The following is a 20,758-nucleotide window of genomic DNA, read 5'->3' as shown; positions in this document are numbered from 1 at the left end:
ATCCTCACCAACAACCTGGAAAACCAGAAGGCTGGTCTGGCTCCAATTCATGAAAAAGGATGCTCAGGTGTAATTGTGTCCACTGGCCATTTCTCCATTCCAGAGATCAGCCAAAACTTTGACAAGATCATCTGTCAAGCAACAAACTCCACAAGAGCCATCAGGATTCCATCCAGATCCATAAGCTTCCTGGGATGGACCATCTTAATGGGTCCTCCACCCCTTCAGAGGTTCTTCCTTTCAACAAGTCTAAACCCCACGATCTGATGATCTGTCCATGACAATGGGACTACAGATAGTTCCTCCACTCCCAGATCACATTCACCTCACCCACTACAGAAAACAAGGTCCAGAGTATGCCCAGTCACATGGGTAGGGCCAGATACCACTTTAGACAGACCCATGGTTGTTACAGCTACAAGCCAGGAGGATTCCAGCACAAACCTCAACCATCACCCCAGCTGGCCTAGGAAGGGAGACAGTTGAGTAGGCAGGTTATCAACAAAATCCCAAATCTGTCTCAGGCCTGTTCCAGACTGCCAAAATAAAGCTGCTTGGGGTCTCTTTGGAGGTATGCTGTTTAAATGATGCATGGGTCCTAAGAATCCGGAAGTTGCACCAAAGCTGCACTCCAGTGCTTAGGAATGGAGTGTGGCTTTGGTGCGACCTCCGGACTCTTAGGACCCATGCATCATTTAAATAGCATACCTCCAAAGAGACCCGAAGCAGCTTTATTTTGGCAGTCTGGAACAGGCCTCAGACACCCAACTTCAGGTAAATACACTTGAACTCAGGAAACTGTGGGACAGGGCACCTGGCCACCATGGTGAGCAAGAACCTGGAAACTGGATAATTTATTTTTATTAATATCCATCCATCTTGGGTGAATAATTTATTTTTATTAATATCCATCCATCTAATTTCACTTCAGCCATACTGAAATTAATGGAAAATTGGACTTGGCAGCCATGCTCCAGAATTTTAGGTTGGGAGATATAGAGACTATAGAACGTTTGTCATGCAGATCCTATGCTCTGCCACTGATTCATAATCCATCCCCATAGAAAATCTGTGAGCAGCCTTTGGATGGGCTGAACAAACACTTGTTACTTCTGTGTTTTCATGATGGGAAGAAATTCAAATGAGAAAGCTTCACCTGCTGAATATCTACCTATTGTGCTACTTTAAAGGCTCTGATCTGGGCAAAAGAAGCCCAGTCTCCGGGCATATTGCTTTGTAATACCTTTCAGCATTGTGCTGAAAAAGACGCCTGGGAAAAGGATGACCAGAGACAAAAAAGAGCAGGGTCCAAACTTGCAATAGTTCCATAGAAAAGGACATTTCAGCAAGGGCAGGAGTATTACAAGGATGAGAACTGGGGGTTCTCGGGTGGGGCCCATAGGGCCGGGGCCAGGCCCCTGTTCTTTTGTCTTTCTTCTCTGCCTATCAGGAATTGGTGGGCAGAGCCACCCATAGTTAGGATGCTCAGCCCCTTCTCTGATGGGAAATGGATTATTTCTGCATTATGGATTGGACCTTGAGCATTTTTAGTAATTTAGGTCCAAAACACACTGCAGAAATAATCCAGTTTGAGACCGCTTTAACTCTTCTGGCTCAGTGCTAGGGAATCCTGGGAATTGTAGTTTGTTGTGGCACCACAGCTCTTTCTGATAGAGAAGGCTCAATGTCTCACAACACTACAATTTCCAGGGTTCCCTAGCACTGAGCCAGGGCAGCTAAAGCAGTCTCAAACTGGATTATTTCTGCAATGTGCCTTGGACCCAACTCAGGCTGCATCTTCACTCCAGAGACAATCCAGTATCGTACCGTTTTAACTGCCATGGCCCAGTGCTATGAAATCCTGGGAATTGTAGCTTGTTGTCACACCAGAGTTTGCTGAGAGAGACGGTTAAATGTCTCACAAAACTAGAATTCCCTGGATTCCCTAGCACTGAGCCAGGGCAGTTAAAGGGGTGTCAAACTGGATTATTTCTGCAGTGTGGTTGTAGCCGAACACATTTCTATTTGGCACAAAGCTTCTTGGGCCTCCTTCATGTCAAAATAAATATCTTAAAAGCATTAGAAGGACTGAAAGATTCTTTGTTTGGTTCAATGGTAATGTTGAGAGTTGAAATAAGTTACAATTATTTTTTATTCAATTAGGGTTACATTTATTTGCAAAAGATCCACAATATTAACATTACGGGAACTTTATGGGGATTTTGACTTAATATTCCGGGTAATATTGGGGGGGACATTCCGGGGATTTTGGTAAAACATGCCGGGGAATATCTTTGAGGCTAGTTGGCAACACTGGTTTCGAGGATTTTCAGGGGATTTCCTTCAAGGATGATTAGCAACACTGATTACAACCTCAGGCACTGCCTCTCACAGCCACTCCTTGTTCCACAGGCGTCTCCTATTCTTCCCTCTACGGGTGCCTTCAAGAAGCACTTTCTTCAAAGGTCCTTCAGGAACAATATGGCCCAGGCCCCAAGCAGCCTGGGATTTAGAGGTAAAGACATTTTTCTGAAATCACCCCAATGCTATTCTACCAGTTCATCTAAACTGTCATGTTTCGCCTTGGATTGCAAAGTTGTCTGGTTTAGTTCTTTGGCAAAGGCGCAACAATTAGTCACTGGCTTCTCTTAATTAGGTATGCACTGGAGAAGAGAGAGACAAACAATGCAAGCTATGTAGAAAATAGCTCTGGAGAGGCACAGTTCCTGTGGAAGCATGGGAACTGGACACTATTTCCACATCATGGAGCAACAAAATCTTGATGAACTTGCAAGCCTTGCTCTTGGAGTAAGAAAGGAGCTTTGCACTCAAGGCACTTTCCATAACTGTCAGGGGAAGACTCCTTTCTCTTCCTCCCTAGCTTCAAAGGTAGTAAGGAAAGCAGTCTGAGGCCTAGTTGCAGAACAAGTTTTCTGCTGATGGTTCCAAACTGCAACTGGAAATTTTGCAGGTTTGGCCAGCCAAACCCAGACACACACACATCTCACTCGAAAAACAGAGGCCTCAAAGAATCCTCAACAGAGCTACATTTGAGCCTACTGTGCTTAGCCAAAAATCTGTTCTCAATATTTGTTTGTGCTCTGGAACACAGTTCTGCACCACAGTTATTTAAATATATAGCCTGACCTATCCACAGAGTTGGTGGAACAAGTAAAAAAAGAAGTTGGCAAGAAAGTGAGCATCTGTATACTAGGGATGGGCAGAGTACAACCATGGGGCAGCACACACCGTCCAAAGGTGTTTTTGCTAGGACTGCTTTTTGTCTGACCACCAAAAGAGGGGAAATGTCCTCTCTTGGAAGCCTCCAGGAATGGCAACTGAACTTTAAATAGGTTCTAAGGCCCTTCTGCACTATCCAACATTAAAAAACAGAGTTTTCAAGATATGGAGTGGACCTTAGACCACTTCCATGTCTATTCTTTTTACTTCTTGTAGTACAGTGTTTCCCAAACTTTAGACTTCCTGGTGTTTTCTTTTTTACATATATATATGTATAAATATTTTTAATAAGTTTTTTTCTAAATATTAAAATATATAATACTATGGCCTGTTACAGACTGCCAAAATAAAGCTGCTTCGGGTCTCTTTGGAGGTATGCTGTTTAAATGATGCGTGCATCCTAAGAATCCGGAAGCTGCACCAAAGCTGCACTCCAGTGCTTAGGAATGGAGTGTGGCTTTGGCGCGACCTCCGGACTCTTAGGACCCATGCATCATTTAAATAGCATACCTCCAAAGAGACCTGAAGCAGCTTTATTTTGGCAGTCTGTAACAGGCCACTATGTCTGTTATTTGTACATATTTACATCAATTACTTCCTTTTGTCTTTATCCATTTCGTATGCTATACATCAGATTAATGTTACTTTCTTTTCCCAAATTAAAATTTAAATGTACTTCACACATATGTTACTGGTAAATATAAACCAGTACTCTGGTTTCTCTTCAGATTGTATAAATCTTAGACTTCCAGGTCTTTTCAACTTCCAACTCCCAAAAGCCCTAACCAGATTAGCCAACAATCAGGAATTCTAATAGATGAAGTCCAAAACATCTGGAAGATTGCCATTTGGGAAACACTGCATGTCTAATACCCTGGAGCAGAAAATTAGCCCCTAGATCTACCACAGTTGTCCCATACAAACACCATCCCACAGGCATCAGGGATTATCGGCAATTTTAAGACAGTGCTTAGTGCAGATCAATGCAACCCTAATTTCAGATATTAAGGCAGCACCCTGTACTCTCTCCCACCTCCCAGGGACATTCCTCAGCCAGTCACCTCTTTCATCAGTTGGCAACCAACACTCCTTGTTCATCAAGTAAACCTCCTTTAGCTGGACATCTTCTGCTGCAATTGTTTAGAGTAGAGTGCAGAATCTACCCAATTCTGACTCAAAAATTTCAGGGAAACTTAGAAATATTCCACTGGTGAAAAACCAGTCTGAATGAAAGCCCTGAATGGCATACACATCCCGGGGAAACTGGAAGGCTAGTGGTGAAGGGAAACCTCCAGTAGGACTTTCATTTTGGCCCATCATAGCTGTACTGGCAGTCAAATCCAGAAGGCACCTTCTGTCAACGTTTCTGCTCACTCTTTCCAAAGGCCCTGCCTTGTCTTGGCTACAAATAGAGATGGAGCTCTGCCAACCTAATTTTACTCTCTTTGAAACAACATCCTTTCCCATACCCCTTCCCTATTCACAAGTGAAAATTCTGAGCAAAAGTTCATCATCTGAGATTCGTAAGTTAAGAAATCAAGCATTTCCCTGCTGCTTGTGTCTTCTAGATCTTTTGGAAGAGAGTTTCCATCACACTTTTAATTACAACTAGCTCTTGCAAAGAACTGATGTCCTTTCATTAAGCAAGCTCAATGGACCTCTTTGCACAAGCAATTCTGAAGAACACCCTTTGCCTGGGGTGGGAAGGGAGTCAACTGTAAGTAATGCTGAGTAAAATATAATACTAACAACTTATAGACTGGCCAACAACAAAAAAGAAAAAATTGCTGCCAAAATTCTTGGAAACACTAGCAGCAGAAATCCTGAAGTTCCTTAGACTATCTCTACAGCGTGGTATAGTGGTTTGAGCAGTGGACTATAATCCTGGAGAGGAGGGTTCGATTCCCTTCTCAGCCATGGAAACCTGCTGGGTAATCCTAGGCAAGTCACATACTCTCAACCCCAGAAAACCCCATGATAGGGTTGCTGTAAGTTGGAAATGACCTGAAGGCACATAACAACAACTCAGGATCAGACTATCAATGGTTCAGATGGAGCAATCGCTAAAGGTCCCTGCAAGGCTAGGAGCCACAAAATCCTGAAAGGAAAAGGAATAATTTTCTTCCTCCATTACTTCTGGCATTTGCCAACATTTCCAACATCATCAAGAGTATATGTGCTGCTTGTATAACTGCACCACATATTGTATAACACTTGTATAAAGGCAACGCAGAACGAACCACAACTTGGAAACATCACCCAAAGAGACATTCTGTTGTACCTTCTGCAACCGGACTTGTTTATCTCAGATCGGCCTTTTTAGTCATCAATGCGCTTGTAGAAAGCGCAGGATGAGTCCTTCCTGAATCTTTGTTCGCGAAGAAAAGCCAGAGATAACTGCACCAAATGGCAGAGGATGAGATAGTTCATTTCACTAGAATTGCAGGGCTTCGGGTATCAAGAATGGCTTAGGCATGAAGAAATTGGTGCTTCATTTCCCCTATATTTCATTTATGGAATTAGGACAAAGACAAACATTGCCTCTCTCTTCAAAACAAGGCAAAAAAGAAGGTCCAGGAAACTACAGACCAGTTAGCCTGACCTCAATACCAGGAAAAATATTAGACTGGATTACACAGGAGTCTGCCTGCAAATGACAATGTAGTGATTAGAAGGAGTCAGCATTGGTTTGTCAAGAACAAATCCTACCAGACTAATCTTATACAGTTAGTCCTCTGTATCCATAGATTCTGCATCTACAGATTTTTTAATTCCAAAAAGCTAACCTTGATTTTTGCCATTGTATATCACGGCATCCTTTTATTACACATTGTATATAATGAGACTGGAAATAAACCCCTGCAGATACTTTATCTTTCTTCAATGAGGTCACTAGTTTAGTAGATGGTGGGAAACGCTGCAGATGCTATTTATCTGGATTTGAGCAAAGCATCTGATAAGTTTCCCAATAATATACTGATTAGCAAATTAATCAAATGTGGAATAGATGGGAACAGTTTCAAATGGATCCATTTGGAAAACCTTGCTTAAAGGGCCATTGACAATGACTGTACTTTAAACTGAAGGAGATCTCAAGGGCTTCAGGGTTCTGTCATAATGCAATTTTTTTTATCAATGACTTAGATGACAGGGTGGAGGGAATCATCATCAAGTTTGTAGATGACACAAACTTTGGAGGGGTGACTAAGACACTGGAAGATTGAAACAGAATTCAAAAGGACCTACATAAACTAGAAATTTGGGCAGAAATTAATAATATGAAATTCAAGAGAGAAATGCAAAATTATCCATTTAGACCACAAAAACCAAACGCACAGTACAAAATAGGGCTCAGCATGATACATGGCTCAGCACACAGTAGAACATGTGAAAGAGACCTCAGAATTATTGCTGATTGTAAGTTGAACATGACTTGGCAGTGTGATGCTGTGGCAAAGAAGGCAAATGCTATTTAGCCTGCATTAATAGAAGCATGGTTTTCAAGTCGAGGCAAGTAATAGTTCCACTACCTTCTGCACTGGCCAGGCCCCATCTAGAGAACTGTGTTTAGTTCTGGGTGCCTCATTTTAAGGATACAGACAAGCTGGAGAAGGTTCAGAGAAAGTCAACAAGGATGATAAACAGTACGGAGGACAAAACATATGATGAGAAGTTGAGGGAGATGGGCGTGATCAGTCTGGTGAAGAGAAGACTGAGGGATGACATGATTGCACTCTTTAAATACATCAAGGCTGCCACAGAGTGGAACGTTGGACTTACCTGAAAGACGTCCCTTTACAGCAGAGAAGGTACGAGCATCCTGACTTCGGGTGGCTCCGCCCACTTGGCTCCTGGTAGGCAGGTAGGAAACAAAGAACAAAGGGAGTGACCGGGGCCCTGGCCCCCTCGCCCTTGCGGGCGGAGCTACCCAGGAACCCCAGTCAATTTTAAGCCGAGAAGCATAATATTAATGTGGTATTGAAGAACTCAAATCCGCCCACCCGCGCCAGTAGGCAAGTAGGGTGGGGAGGATGCTCGTACCTTCTCTGCTGTAAAGGGACGTCTTTCAGGTAAGTCCAACGTTCCATTTAGCAGCAGAGAAGGGGCCGAGCATCCTGACTTCGGGATTTAGAAAAGCAGACCAGATACTAGGGAGGGCTGGCTGGCGCGGAGGGCGGATCCGAAACCACCTGTTGCAAAACCCTCCGGCCAAAGGCCGCCTCTGCCGATTGGAAGAGGTCAAGTTTATAGTGTCTGGTGAATGTCGACGGGGACTTCCAAGTGGCCGCCCTGCAGATTTCAGCCAACGGAGCGTTGGTGGATAAGGCCGCAGAGGTAGCCGCACTTCTCGTCGAGTGAGCGGTGATGTCAGCTGGTGGTTGAAGCTTAAGTGACTTGTAGCACTGGACGATACACTGTTTGATCCACCTTGCTAAGGTAGAGCCTGACACCTTTTTGCCCTTGGAGTTAGGTTGAAAGGATACGAATAGTGCCTCCGATCTCCTGAAAGTGGCCGTTCTCTTGAGGTAGACTTTTATGGCTCTGCGAACATCGAGAGTATGCCAGCACTTTTCTAGGTCTTCAGTGGGTCGGGGGCAGAAGGACGGGAGGACGATGTCCTGGGAGGTGTGGAACATGGAGTTAACCTTAGGGACAAAGGTTGGGTCAGGCCTCAGGAGAACAGAGTCCGGCCTGATGATGCACAATTCTTTGCGGACGGATAGGGCACCGATTTCGGAGATGCGCCTCGCTGATGTGAGTGCCGTCAGTATCAGTGTCTTGAGGGTCAGGAACTTGAGGGGTACTTCCCTCAGTGGCTCGAAAGGCGGGATGGTCAAGGCCTTGAGGACTTTATGCAGGTCCCAGGACGGGAATCGATGCTTTGTTGGGGGCGCCTTGTTGGCGACCCCTTTGAGCAGCCTGCGGATATGGGGGTGTTGGGAAATCCTGGCTGCGACCTTATGGGGCAGTATGGAGGTGATGGCTGCCACTTGTCTCTTGATGGTGTTGGGCCGCAGGCCCTGGAGGAAGCCATCCTGTAAGAACTGGAGCACTGTCGGAACAGAGATCTTGATGAAGTCCTTGTTCTTGACCTTGCACCACCTTTTGAATGCCCTAAAGGTGTATTCGTAGATTCTATTTGTAGATTGGCGTCTCGAAGCGAGAATGGAGTCAACCACTTCTGGAGAGTAGCCATATCCGCTCAGCATGTGGCGTTCAATTTCCAGGCGTGAAGCCATAGCCAGGCTGGGTCCGGGTGATGGATCTGCCCTTGTGCGAGGAGGTCCGGCCTGAGCGGGAGGGCGAATCCTTGAGTTGCCATAGCGAGAATCTCTGAGAACCAGGGTCGCCGCAGCCACGCTGGAGCCACGAGGATAACCTGTGCGTTGGTCCTGCGTATCCTGGCTAGGAGCTTCGTGAGCAACGGAGTCGGCGGGAAGGCATAGAGGAGGCCTGGTGGCCAGGGGCAGTTGAGGGCGTCCATTCCTTCGGCCCCTTCCGTTTGGAACCTTGAGAGAAACCTGGGAGTTTTGGCATTGGCGGGGGAGGCGAACAGGTCCAGTACGGGTTGGCCGAGTCTGTCTGTGATGATCTGGAAGGTCTGAGGGTGGAGACTCCACTCCCCTTGGTCGATATCTATTCTGCTCAGCCAGTCGGCTTTTGAGTTTAGGGATCCTTGAAGGTGTTCGGCCTTCAGGGTTATGAGATTGGCCTCTGCCCATGTTAGAAGGGATCGAGCCTCGCTCATCAGGGACCTGGATCTGGTTCCCCCTTGACGATTCACATGGGCCTTGGCTGTGGTGTTGTCCGTCCTGACCAGGACTGACCTCTGGTGTATCGTCTGACTGAAGGCGAGGAGAGAAAGGCGGATTGCCCGGAGCTCCAACCAATTGATGCTGTGTGTTCGTTCCTCTGGGCTCCATTTGCCCTGGGCCAGCTGTGTTCCGCATATCGCTCCCCAGCCCCGGAGGCTGGCATCCGTGGTGACCTGGACACTCGGGGGCCTCCAAATTTGGTGACCTCGGTGGACTGCCTTGGACATCCACCAACGAAACGACTGTCTTACTTCGCTGGAGAGCTGTATTTTCTTGTGTCTCCTGAGGATAATGGCCTGTTGGTGAGGGAGAAGGAGCCATTGCAGGGGCCTGGCGTGGAATCTCGCCCAGGGAAGGCACTGGATGGCTGCGATCATGAGGCCCTGGAGGTGGGCCAAGAGCTGGAGGCTGGGGCGGGTGGTCTGAAGGACCTTCAAGATGGCGTTCTGTATGGACTGGATGCAGTCTGGAGGTAGGCGTACCGTCCCCACCTGGGTGTCTATTATGGCTCCCAGATGGTGGATCTGTTGACCTGGAGTCAGCGAGCTCTTCTCGAGATTCAGGAGGAAGCCGTGATCCTGGAGGGACCTGAGGATGTGATTGATGTCGTGAACCCCCTGGAGTCTGGAGGATGACCGGATTAGCAGGTCGTCGAGGTAGGGGTAGACGTGCAATCGCTGGGTTCTCCACCGGGCGACAAGTGCCACCATGATCTTGGTGAACACTCTGGGGGAAGAGGCTAGCCCAAAGGGAAGGGCTCTGTATTGGTAGTGGCGCTTGCCATATCTGAATCTGAGGAATCTTCTTGAGGAAGGGTGAATCAAAATATGAAGATAAGCATCTTGTAGGTCCAGCGAGGAGAGGTAGTCTTCCGGCTGGAGACTGTCTAGGATGGACTTGAGTGTCTCCATTCTGAATCTTTTCTTTAGGACGAACTGGTTGACCCCTCTGAGGTTCAATATGGCTCTCCAGGATCCGTTTTTCTTGGGAACAAGGAAGAAGGTGGAATAGCAGCCTAGTCCCCTCTCTTGTCTCGGAACGGGCTCGATGGCCTTGATGTGTAGTAGGCGCTCGATGGCCTCCAGTAGGAGGCGGTGTTTGTTGGGATCGGCTGATCTGGGAGACGGTATAAACTTGTCGGGGGGCGTACGATGAAATATTATCTTGTAGCCCTGACGGATGGTATCTAGGACCCATTTGTCTGAGGTGGATGTCTCCCAAATGTGGCCGAATCCCTGCAGCCTGCTTCCTACTGGGGGAACGCCGTCATTGTGAACTATTTTTGCGGGGTTGTTTGGACCCCGCTCCTTCTTTGGAGGGGAAGGAAGGTTTAGCCTGTTTGCTAAATCTTGAATCTCCCCAATGCGATCTGTTGGGCCTGGACTCCCTGGCTCGAAAGGAATTGGAGGAAGAGGGGTAGGAGGATTGGTTGGGGCGAAAGGAAGAGCGGTTCCTATACTGTCTCTTATCATCCCTTTTCTTGGAAGTGGGAAGAGCCTTTCTCTTGTCCTTTCCCTCTACTAGCACTGGCTCTAGGGATTCTCCAAACAGCTTGGAACCAAGGAATGGGGAAAAGGCCAGGTTCTGCTTGGACTTGGAATCCACGTTCCAGTTCTTAAGCCAGAACTGCCTGCGGACTGCCACAGCTGCTGCCTGGGCTCGAGCACACTGCTGGACGGTGTCAAGGGTGCCATCGGCAGCGAAGGCTGCCGCTCTGGCAATTTTGTTAATGGTTTGCTTAACCTTGGTGTCTGGGCTGGGCAGGAGGTCCAGAAGCTGGCGGGACCACTGGAGACTGGCCCGCATCACCATGGATACAGTGGACGCGGCCCTGATGGCGATGGATAGGGCCTCATGGGCCTTCTTAAGTGCCCCCTCGGCCCTACGGTCCTCTGGGTTTCTGAGGGTGTCCTCCCCATCCCTAGAGAAGACGGCTGATGAGACGAGCGCCGACACAGGGGCGTCCATGGATGGAATCCTGAGTTTGTCCATGACGGCTGGCTGCAGTACGTAGTACTTGCGGGTGATGCCGTGATTGGATCTGGCGGAGGCTGGCTTCGCCCACTCGTCCCTAATAATCTGCATGATGTTAAGCGGGCAGGGAATCTGCTGGACTGGAGAGACCGACACTGGGAACAAATCCTCGCTCATCTTGGGGAGGTCTGAATCGGGGGAGGGGGTGGTCTGTCCTGTGGGTGGGGTAATGCCTAGGATCTTGGTTGTCTTTTTAATGAGTGGCACATAGTCCTCCGGTTTAAATAGGCGCGAGGACAGTTGTGCGTCTGTTTTGGGCTCTCCTTCATCTTGTGACAGTTCGCCCTCCTCTGCCTCTGAGGCTGAAGGGCTGTGAGAGTCCTCCGAGATTTCGTCCTCAGAGGAAAGCGTGGTGCGAGGGCGCTTGCGGCTAGAGGTCCTATCGTGCCGGGGGCGCTTGGTTGGCGGGAGGTAGGAGCGCTCTGAGTCAGAGGAAGAGCATGAAGCCCCTTCCTCTTCCTCTTCTGAACTGTGGGCCCCTGTCTGGCTTAGGGGGGTCTGACTGGGGGAGGGCTCCCTGGTGCCTAACCCCCGTGCCGGGGAACTCCACTTTCTGGACGCTTTGCGTCCTTGTCGCTCCCTGGGCTGGTCCATGAGCTGAGGCTCGCTGGCGGCGGAGGGGACCTCCCCGACCCCCCCGGTGACGCCACCCTCCCGCGCTGCTGCATCCGGCCCCGCCGCCGCGTGCCCGCGGTGGCGGTGGCCGTTGGCCTCTGACTGGCCAAGATGGCGGCGCCCATGGGCGGCCGCATGGCCAAGATGGCAGCGCCCATGAGCGGCCACGTGGTGCCGCCGGGGCACTTCCGGGTCCTCCGGAAGTGGGCGGGGCGCGGGCCGGCGAGCATGGCGGCCGCCATGAGCCCCCGGAGTGAGGTCCGCGTTGGCCTGGAGGAAGCCCGGCGCCATCCCCCACCCCCCTGGGAAGGAGTCGCTGGGGAGAAAGGCCTGTGGGAGCATGGCCCCTGGCCACATCAGGAGTGGTCCCCCCCCTGGGAAGGCAGCAGTCCCCCAAGCTGGCGTGTTGGCCTCGCGAGAGCGCGAGCCTGCGCCTTCATTCCCTCCCTGGAGTGCCCTGGTGGTGGAGGGAGCTTCCTGCTCCAGGAAGGCCCTGAACCACCTCAAGATCTGTGGCGGCGTGGGAGAGTTACTCACGTCCTCGCCGGTGTTGGAAGGTGAGGGCTCTCCCTCTTCTGACCACACCTGGGTCGCCTGGGAGTCCCTTGACCCGACAGCGGAAGGGAGGGCTTCCTCCGGTCGCTGCGGCCGCGCTTCCACTTCCAGGGGCGCTGATGGAGATGCCGCTCGGCGAGCAGCCGGCAAAGCCGGGGCTGGCCCGGGCAGAGTGGAAGCGAGCTCCCCTGTGGCTCTGGCATCCCTGTCGGTAGCCATGTCTCCCGCCGGGGGGGGGGGGAGGAGAAGGGGGGAAGAAACAAAGTCGGGAGGTAGAAAAAGAGATGGGCTGTTTTTTTGTTTTGTTTTGTTTTGTTTGTTTTGTTTGGTGTTTTTTTTTTGGAGAGGAGTTTGAGGGAGGAAAGAGAGAGAGCTGAGGAAGAGAGAGAAAGGAGCCAGGCGGGTCCGGGGAGCGATGAGCTGAGAACTCTGGAGCTGGATGAGAAACGTCCTACCAGGTGCGAGGCAGGAAGAAGACTGGGGTTCCTGGGTAGCTCCGCCCGCAAGGGCGAGGGGGCCAGGGCCCCGGTCACTCCCTTTGTTCTTTGTTTCCTACCTGCCTACCAGGAGCCAAGTGGGCGGAGCCACCCGAAGTCAGGATGCTCGGCCCCTTCTCTGCTGCTAAAAGGAAAGGACTGGACTGCTCTCTGCTGTCCCAGTGGGTGAGAGGATCTAAGTTACAAGAGAGCAGATTTTGACTGAACTTTAGAAAGAACATCTTGACAGCAGGAATGATTCAGCAGTGGAACCAACTGCCTAGAGAGGTGGTGGGTCTTCTTTTCTGGACATCTTCAGAAAACGGCTGGACAGCTACCTGATGGTGATGTTTCGGGTGGAGCTTTTGTACTGAGCAAGGAAATGAACTCAATGACCCATGAAGCCATCTTTACGTCTTACATGATTCTACAATCCATTCTATGATACCATAATAAATCTATCATTCATCTATAAGTCACTCTTGTTGCCAAGTTTCTACAGAGGAGGTTTGCCATGGTTATCCCCTAAGGCTGAGAGAATGTGAATTGTCCAAGGCCACTTGGTGCCTTTCATGGCCAAGCTGGGAATTGAACCCTGGTCTCCAGTCATCATCCATCACTCAAGCCACTACGCCACACTGGCTCAACTTTTTTTAATCCAAAGAAATCTACAGCAGAGGCAGCAGGTGAGGAGAAAACCTTTAATCAGAACCTTACCCTTAAGTACAAACTAGCAGCCAGGACATTCCTATAAAGTTATATTCCCAGTAGATTGAGCTCGCTGCCAGAGACTGGTGAAAAGGCCAGGTCAATAGGGACCTCAACGTTGCTGTTTACCAGATAATTTTTTGAGAAGGAAGCCGACATCCCTGTTTTAATGATTACTAAAGACTTCGCAATATGGACACCAAGATAACTATTGCAGTCACATGCAACACTTGTGGGATGTTTGTCTTCTTGCCTACAGAAGTGGAGAACTTCACATGCACCAAGTGAAAGTTGATAGCACTCTTGGAGGAGAAAATACAGCAGCAGGAGTCCAGAGTAGCTACACTTCAGCTTATTAGGGAGCAAGAGGATTTCCTGGACAGAACAGAACTAACAATCTTGGACGAGTACCACGCAGAGGAAGTTGCTGGGGCGGAGGAGGTCACTTCACATACACAGGAGGCAGACAGCTGGAGGAATGTCACACAGAGAAGTAGGCCAAGAAGGGATTGTTCTGGGAGCTTGCAGCTAGAAAATTGATTTGAAGCTCTTTCCCTTATCAAGGAGGAAGAGGAAGAGCAGCATGGACAGATGTCAGGGACAGAGCAGGGGAGCCTGAGAGTCCCACCCGAGGGAACAGTCGCTGCTAAGCCTCGGAGGAGGCGTGTGGTCGTAGTGGGGGACTCCTTGCTGAGGGGTACAGAAGCAGTGATTTGTAGGCCTGACAAGATGTCTCAATAGGTGTGTTGTCTCCCTGGGGCAAAGATCCAAGATGTGACAGAGAGGCTGACAAGACTGGTCAAGCCTACTGACCAATACCCCTTCCTTTTGGTCTACATGGGAACCAATGATACTGCAAGACACAGCCTTCAGAACATCAGAAGGTAGGAAGCTGAAAGGAATGGATGCACAGGTTGTCATCTCATCTCTTCTGCCAGTTGAAGGGCATGGTCCAGGAAGGGAGAAGAAAATAGCAGATGTGAACAACTGGCTCTGCAGATTTGGATTCTTCGATCATGGGCTGCAGTTCCATGAGGAGGGACTTCTTGCAATGGACAGGTTGCATCTCACACCAGTTGAAAGAAATGTTTTTGCCAACAGTCTCAAGAATTTGATCAGGAGGGCTTTAAACTGAGTTCCGTGGGGGAGGGAGACAATATTAAGGAAGGCGAAAGGGCTGGAGAAAATAGTCAAACCGACACAGAGGAAACAAGACAAATAGTTCAAGAACCCAACAGTGGGAGGCAAAAAAACTTGCACAGGCAGCAAGTAAAATGGACCCATGGTCTGTGATGTCTCTACACTAATGCAGAGAGCATGGGAAATAAGCAAGATGAACTTTAACTCCTAGTACAACAAAGCAAATATGATATAATAGGCATCACTGAAACCTGGTGGGATGAGTCTCATGATTGGAATGTGGAAATAGAGGGGTATAACCTTTTCAAGAGAAACAGGTCAAACAGGAAAGGAGGAGAAATAGCACTATATGTCAGGGGCATGTACACCAACAAAGAGATCCAGGACATCAATACTGGCATCCAGGTGGAGAGCATCTGGATAAAAATTAAAGGGGAGGGAAACAACAAGGATGTTCTGGTGGGAGTCTACTACAAACCCCCAAATCAGATGGGGGAATTGGATTACGCCTTTTTAGAACAGATGGCTACACACTCAGAAAGGAGAGATGTAGTAGTGATGGGTGACTTCAACTATCCTGATATTTGCTGGAAGTCAGATCCTCAAGGTTTAGCAAATTCCTCACTTGCTTCAAAGATAATTTCATTGTCCAAAAGGTGGAAGAGGCAACAAGGGGGCCAGCTATTTTGGATCTGATCCTAACCAACAGGGATGACTTGGTTAATGGAGTGCAAAGGGTGGGATCCTTAGGTGGAAGTGACCATGTTCTCCTGGAGTTTGTTATACAATGGAAAGGAGAAGCCAGGCATAGTCAGACATGCATCCTAGACTTTAGGAGAGCAGATTTTGGTAAACTTAGGGATGTATTGAGGGTGATCCCGTGGTCAGAAATACTAAAAGAGAAGGGAGTTCAGGATGGATGGGAGTTTCTCAAAAGAGATACTGAAGGCACAATTTCAAACAGTTCCATTGAGAAAGAAAAATGGGGGATGCCTCAAGAAACCAGGATGGATGACTAAGGAACTTTCAACTGAGCTAGGTTTTTAATGGAACATGTATAAGAAATGGAAAAATGGGGAAATCACAAAAAAGGAATTCAAAGAAATAGCAGGCATGTGTAGGCGTAAAGTCAGAAAAGATGAAGTGCAGAATGAACTCAGGCTTGCTAGAGAGGTTAAAAACAATAAAAAGAGCTTTTTTAGATATGCCCGCAGGAAAAGGAAGAATAAGGAAATGGTAGGGCCACTCCATGGAGAAGATGGCAAAATGCTAACAGGAGACAGAGAAAAGGCAGAATTACTCAACACCTTCTTTGCCTCAGTCTTCTCAGAACAGACAATGGGTGCTCAACCTGAGAAAAATGGAGCAGAGGACAGATTAGGGGAATTTCAGCACAGAACAAGTAAAGAGATAGTAAAGGAATACCTTGTTAATCTAAATGAATATAAGTCTCCATGACTACATCCAAGGGTATTAAAAGAACTGGCAAATGTAATATCAGAGCCATTGGCAATAATCTTTGAAAACTCCTGGAGAACAGGAGAAGTCCCAGCAGATTGGAGCAGAGCATGCCAGACAAATCTTATCTCTTTCTTTGATAAAATTACCAGCTTGGTAGATGAAGGGAACGCTGTGGATATAGTATATCTTGATTTCAGTAAGGCCTTTGACAAAGTTTTCCATGACATTCTTGCAAACAATCTTGTAGAATGTGGGCTAGACAAGGTAACTGTTACATGGATTTGTAATTTGTAATTGGTTGACTGGCTGAACCCAAAGGGTGCTCAACAATGGCTCCCTTTCATCCTGGAGAGAAGTGACCAGTGGGGTCCCACAGGGTTGTGTTCTGGGGCCAGTGCTATTTAACATCTTTAGCAATGGCACGTTCCTGATGGTCCCTGCCCCTCACACGTAATGAGGGCGTCAAAATAGTGGCACCCTATACAGATGGGCGCCACCATTTTGACGTGACGGACGCCTAGCGTCAGCATGTCTTGGTGCCCTTGTGATGCCGCAAGGGCACCATTGGCGCCTTGCAACGTCACAACAGTGCCGCAAGAAGAAGCCGCTTTTTGCGGCTTCTTTTTCCTGCACAGAGAAGCCGCACGGTTTGTCCGCTGCGGCTCCTTCGCGTAGCAAACACGGGCGCCAGCAGACCACCCTTTTGGACAGTCTGTAAAGCGCCAACGACTTGGATGACAGAATTGGGGGGCATACTCATCAAATTTGTAGATGACACCTAATTAGTAGGAATAGCTAATACTCCAGAGGACAGGATCAAAATTCAAAATGACCTGAACAGACTTGAATGCTGGGCCAAAGCTAACAAAATGAAATGTAAGGTACTGCACTTAAGGCAGAAAAATAAAATGCAGAGATATAGGATGGGGGAAACCTGGCTGAACGAGACTACGTGTGAAAGGGATCTAGGAGTCCAAGTAGACTACAAGTTGAACATGAGTCAACAGTGTGATGCGGCATTGATAAAAGTATAGTGTCTAGATCAAGAGAAGTAATAGTGCCACTGTATTCTGCTTTGGTCAGGTCCCACCTGGAATATTGTGTCCAGTTCTGGGCACCACAATTCAAAAAGGACATTGAGAAACTGGAGTGTGTCCAAAGGACAGCGACTAAAATGGTGAAGGGTCTGGAAACCATGCCCTATGAGAAACGACTCAGGGAGCTGGGGATGTTTAGCCTGGAGAAGAGAAGGTTAAGAGGTGATATGATACCCCTGTTTAAATATTTGAAAGGATGTCATATTGAGGAGGGAGCAAGCTTGTTTTCTGCTGCTCCAGAGAATAGGACCCGGAACAATGGATGCAGGCTCCAGTAAAAGAGATTCCACCTCAACATTAGGAGGAACTTTCTGACAGTAAGGGCTGTTCAAGAGTGGAACACACTCCCTTGGAGTGTAGTGGAGTCTCCTTCTTTGGAGGTCTTTAAGCAGAGGCTGGATGGCCATCTGTCAGGTATGCTTTGACTGAGATTTCCTGCATGGCAGGGGGTTGGACTGGATGACCCTTGTGGTATCTTCCATCTCTATGATTCTATGCCACCACTCCCAAAATGAGTTCCACATGTGCAGAAAAGGGAACCTATTTCAGGGACTGCTTCATGAACCCAACCACCTTAACTGCACTACAGTCCCACTATATGCGCCACAAACATCCTTACATTTTGTACCTTTAAAAACTACATTTCCACAAAGTATTGAGGGAACAGAAACTTCAGGCGTAAGAGAAAAGGAAGCACACACTTTCTATTCTAACACTGTCCTCCAAGCGTTGATCTAAGCCAAAGAAAACACCCTATTTGTTGTAGCAGCTATTTTGCAGACAGGGATCATTAATTGAGAATCAAAGGCTCTCACATTCCCAATTTTAGATTCAAATAGCATTTAAGATGGTCCAGAACTAGATTTTGAGTGCTCTGGTAGTACTCTCTCAGTCAGTGAAGAGATGAGATCTAACCTTCCTAGTAAGAGATCTGAGGCAGCAGGAAATAGGTGAATGAGAGAAGGGACCCATTCATGAATATGTAATGGAGATTATTAGCAAGAATCAATTAACAGAGCCAGTATGACATAGTGGTCTGAGTGTTGGACTAGGACTCTGGAGACTAGGGTTTGAATCCAGGCTCAGCCATGTAAATCCACTTTGTGACCCTGGGCAAGTCACACTTTCTCAGCCACAGAATATGGCAACGGCAAACCCCTTCTGAAGAAACATGCCAAGAAAACCCTGCAGGGTAACCATAAATTGAAAAATGCTTGAAGACATACAACAACAACAAACAGATAGATGCATTTTGTTCTGAAATCTGCCCTGAACAAAAACCACCTCTTTCATTGCTATATGCAAAGTAGCCATAACCTAGCAACAAAACCCTCCATTGGTCTTTTTTCCTGACCACCAAGTCTGAGCTAAGGTAAGAGTGAGGTAGTGGGATCTATGTTGAGGAGCAGACAATAAGCAACACCTTAGCTTCTGGAAGGCTAGCAGTCTAATAAACATTCTCATACAACTGCATAAAGCTACACATGGAAACTGCCTACGTCTTGGGAATATAACTCAGTTCAGTTTTTCCAGAAGCAAAGACACAATCTGTTTTTATGTGAGGCCCACGTGGACCATAGTAAGCCTCATCTGAGAAGAAGCACTCGTCCTGCCTGTGAGAAAAGAGAGCATGCCTTTTAAAATGCTGCTGGACATGGGAAGTACTCTGCTGCCCAATTAACTGACCTCTGATTACATGTTGCACTCAAATTATCAGCTGGTTACATTTTACAGCAAGTACTCTTTGCCATCCTGCATTCTCTTTTGTTGTTGTTGTGTCCCTTATGGTTCTCGTAAGGCCTTAAATTCCCATCATGGGGTTTTCTTGGCAAGATTTGTTCAGAGGAAGTCTGCCATTGCCTTCCCCTGAGGCTGAGAGCATGTGGCTTCCCTAAAATCACCCAGTAGATTTCAGTGCTTGCTCCCTTAGACTATTCCAAAAGAAGGGATTAACTTCAGGATATTTTGTTTCCAGGGAGCAATCACACTTGGGCATGTAACTGTTATTTTGAAAGTCCCCTTTTCTCTGGAGGAGGAAGGTTCTACAGTGGACCCTTGGTATCTGCTGGACCCTCTGTGGATACCTGAATCCATGGATGCTCAAGCCCAATTAAATACAATGGCATAGTAAAATGGCGTCCTTTATACAAAATGACAAAATCAAGGTTTGCTTTTGGAATTTATATACTTTTAGAATATTTTCAAGCTGTGGATGGTTGAATCCATGGATAAAGAAACTGTGGATATGAAGGACCAATTGCACAAAGCAGTGCTGCTTCCTAGTCTATCTGATTTGGTAGGCTGTCTTGGTTCTTATTCCCCCTCCGGTGTCCCAAGGATCCACCATCTTTGTGCCTATTGCTTACAACTCTTGTTTTGGAAACTCGCAGCATATGGCTTGCTGATTGACACGTGTCCGTGAACCATCACTTTGAGCAACACCACTCTAAAGTATAAATACCATGGTCTCACTTGAGATCTGCAGCTGGCAGTTCGTCAGGTTTACAACCCTAGCACTGAACTCCTCTGCGTCTATTTTCAATAAATGAACCTTCCAACTGGATCTTTCTCCGGCTGGCCTAAACTTACTGGGCTGGGCTGGAAACAGCAACAAGTCTACGCAGGGCATGACTGGTTTTCCATGCTTTCTCCTGAAAAATCTGCAAATTAAGCTGCTTAGACCCATTCACGGAAATGCTAATAAACCCATCTTCACAGTATTGTGGGCAGTGGCCCTTTTCCCTGGCCTTCAGTGGTTTATTTTGTGCTGGATTACAAGCCCAAAAACTGTCCATTAATACACAACATGCAACTCCTTTCTCACATTAACATGTAATAGAATCTGCTCCTCACAAGTTATTATGTCCCTAATGATGGTACAACGAAAAACACTGGGTGACCTTAGGCAAGTGACACTCTCTCAGCCCCAGGAGGAAGGCCATGGCAAATGACCGCCCCTCTGAACTTGCCAAGAAAACCCCAGGATAGGGTTGCTGTACATTGGCAATGACTTGAAGACGTACAACACACCTATATAACCTGCTGTGTATGGCCATGAAACCTGCTGTGACCTTGGGCAAGTCACACTTTCTCAGCCTCAGGGGAAGGGCATCGCATGTGAGACTTTACACCATCATGACAGAACCCAGAATGAATGAAAGGGTTCTGACATTGCAAACCTCCTCTGAAGAAATCTTGCCAAGGAAACCAAATGATAGGTCAGCCTTTAGGATCGGCCTAAGTCAGAAACAACTCCATGGCATGCAACTGCAACAATGGAACCACAAGGTAAGAAGTTATCCACAATAGTGTTTTGTTTTTTTACAAGCAGTATCAATAAAGAGCAAAACAAGGGGCCACACACACACACACACACACACAATATTAATGTTTTTATCTGTGATCCACCTCGGGTCCCTTCTGGGAGAAAGGCGACATACAAATGAAATCAATGAAAAATGCCACACACACACACACACACATAAAATGTATAGACAACATTCAGAGGGAGCTGTGCTGGCCATTTAACAAATACAAACAAAACTCCATCATTGATACCTTAAAGGTATCACTGACATATATAGACAGATAGATATAGGCAATAATAAATGAACCT

General features: G+C 47.5%; 1 protein-coding gene across 3 annotated transcripts in view; it reads right to left on the bottom strand.

The window, feature by feature from the left end:
• Positions 1 to 20,758, bottom strand: part of SLC44A2 (solute carrier family 44 member 2 (CTL2 blood group)) — an 89,598-nt gene that overhangs the window by 43,810 nt on the left and 25,030 nt on the right. The gene's annotated exons all lie outside the window — the stretch shown is intronic.

The sequence above is a fragment of the Sceloporus occidentalis genome, unplaced genomic scaffold, assembly GCF_023333645.1.
Source record: "Sceloporus occidentalis isolate IW3139 unplaced genomic scaffold, rSceOcc1.0.p SCAF_1, whole genome shotgun sequence".
In the NCBI taxonomy this organism is placed as follows: Eukaryota; Metazoa; Chordata; class Lepidosauria; order Squamata; family Phrynosomatidae; genus Sceloporus; species Sceloporus occidentalis.
The sequence above is the reverse complement of the archived record's forward strand: the minus strand, read 5'-3'. Positions and strand labels throughout refer to the sequence as shown.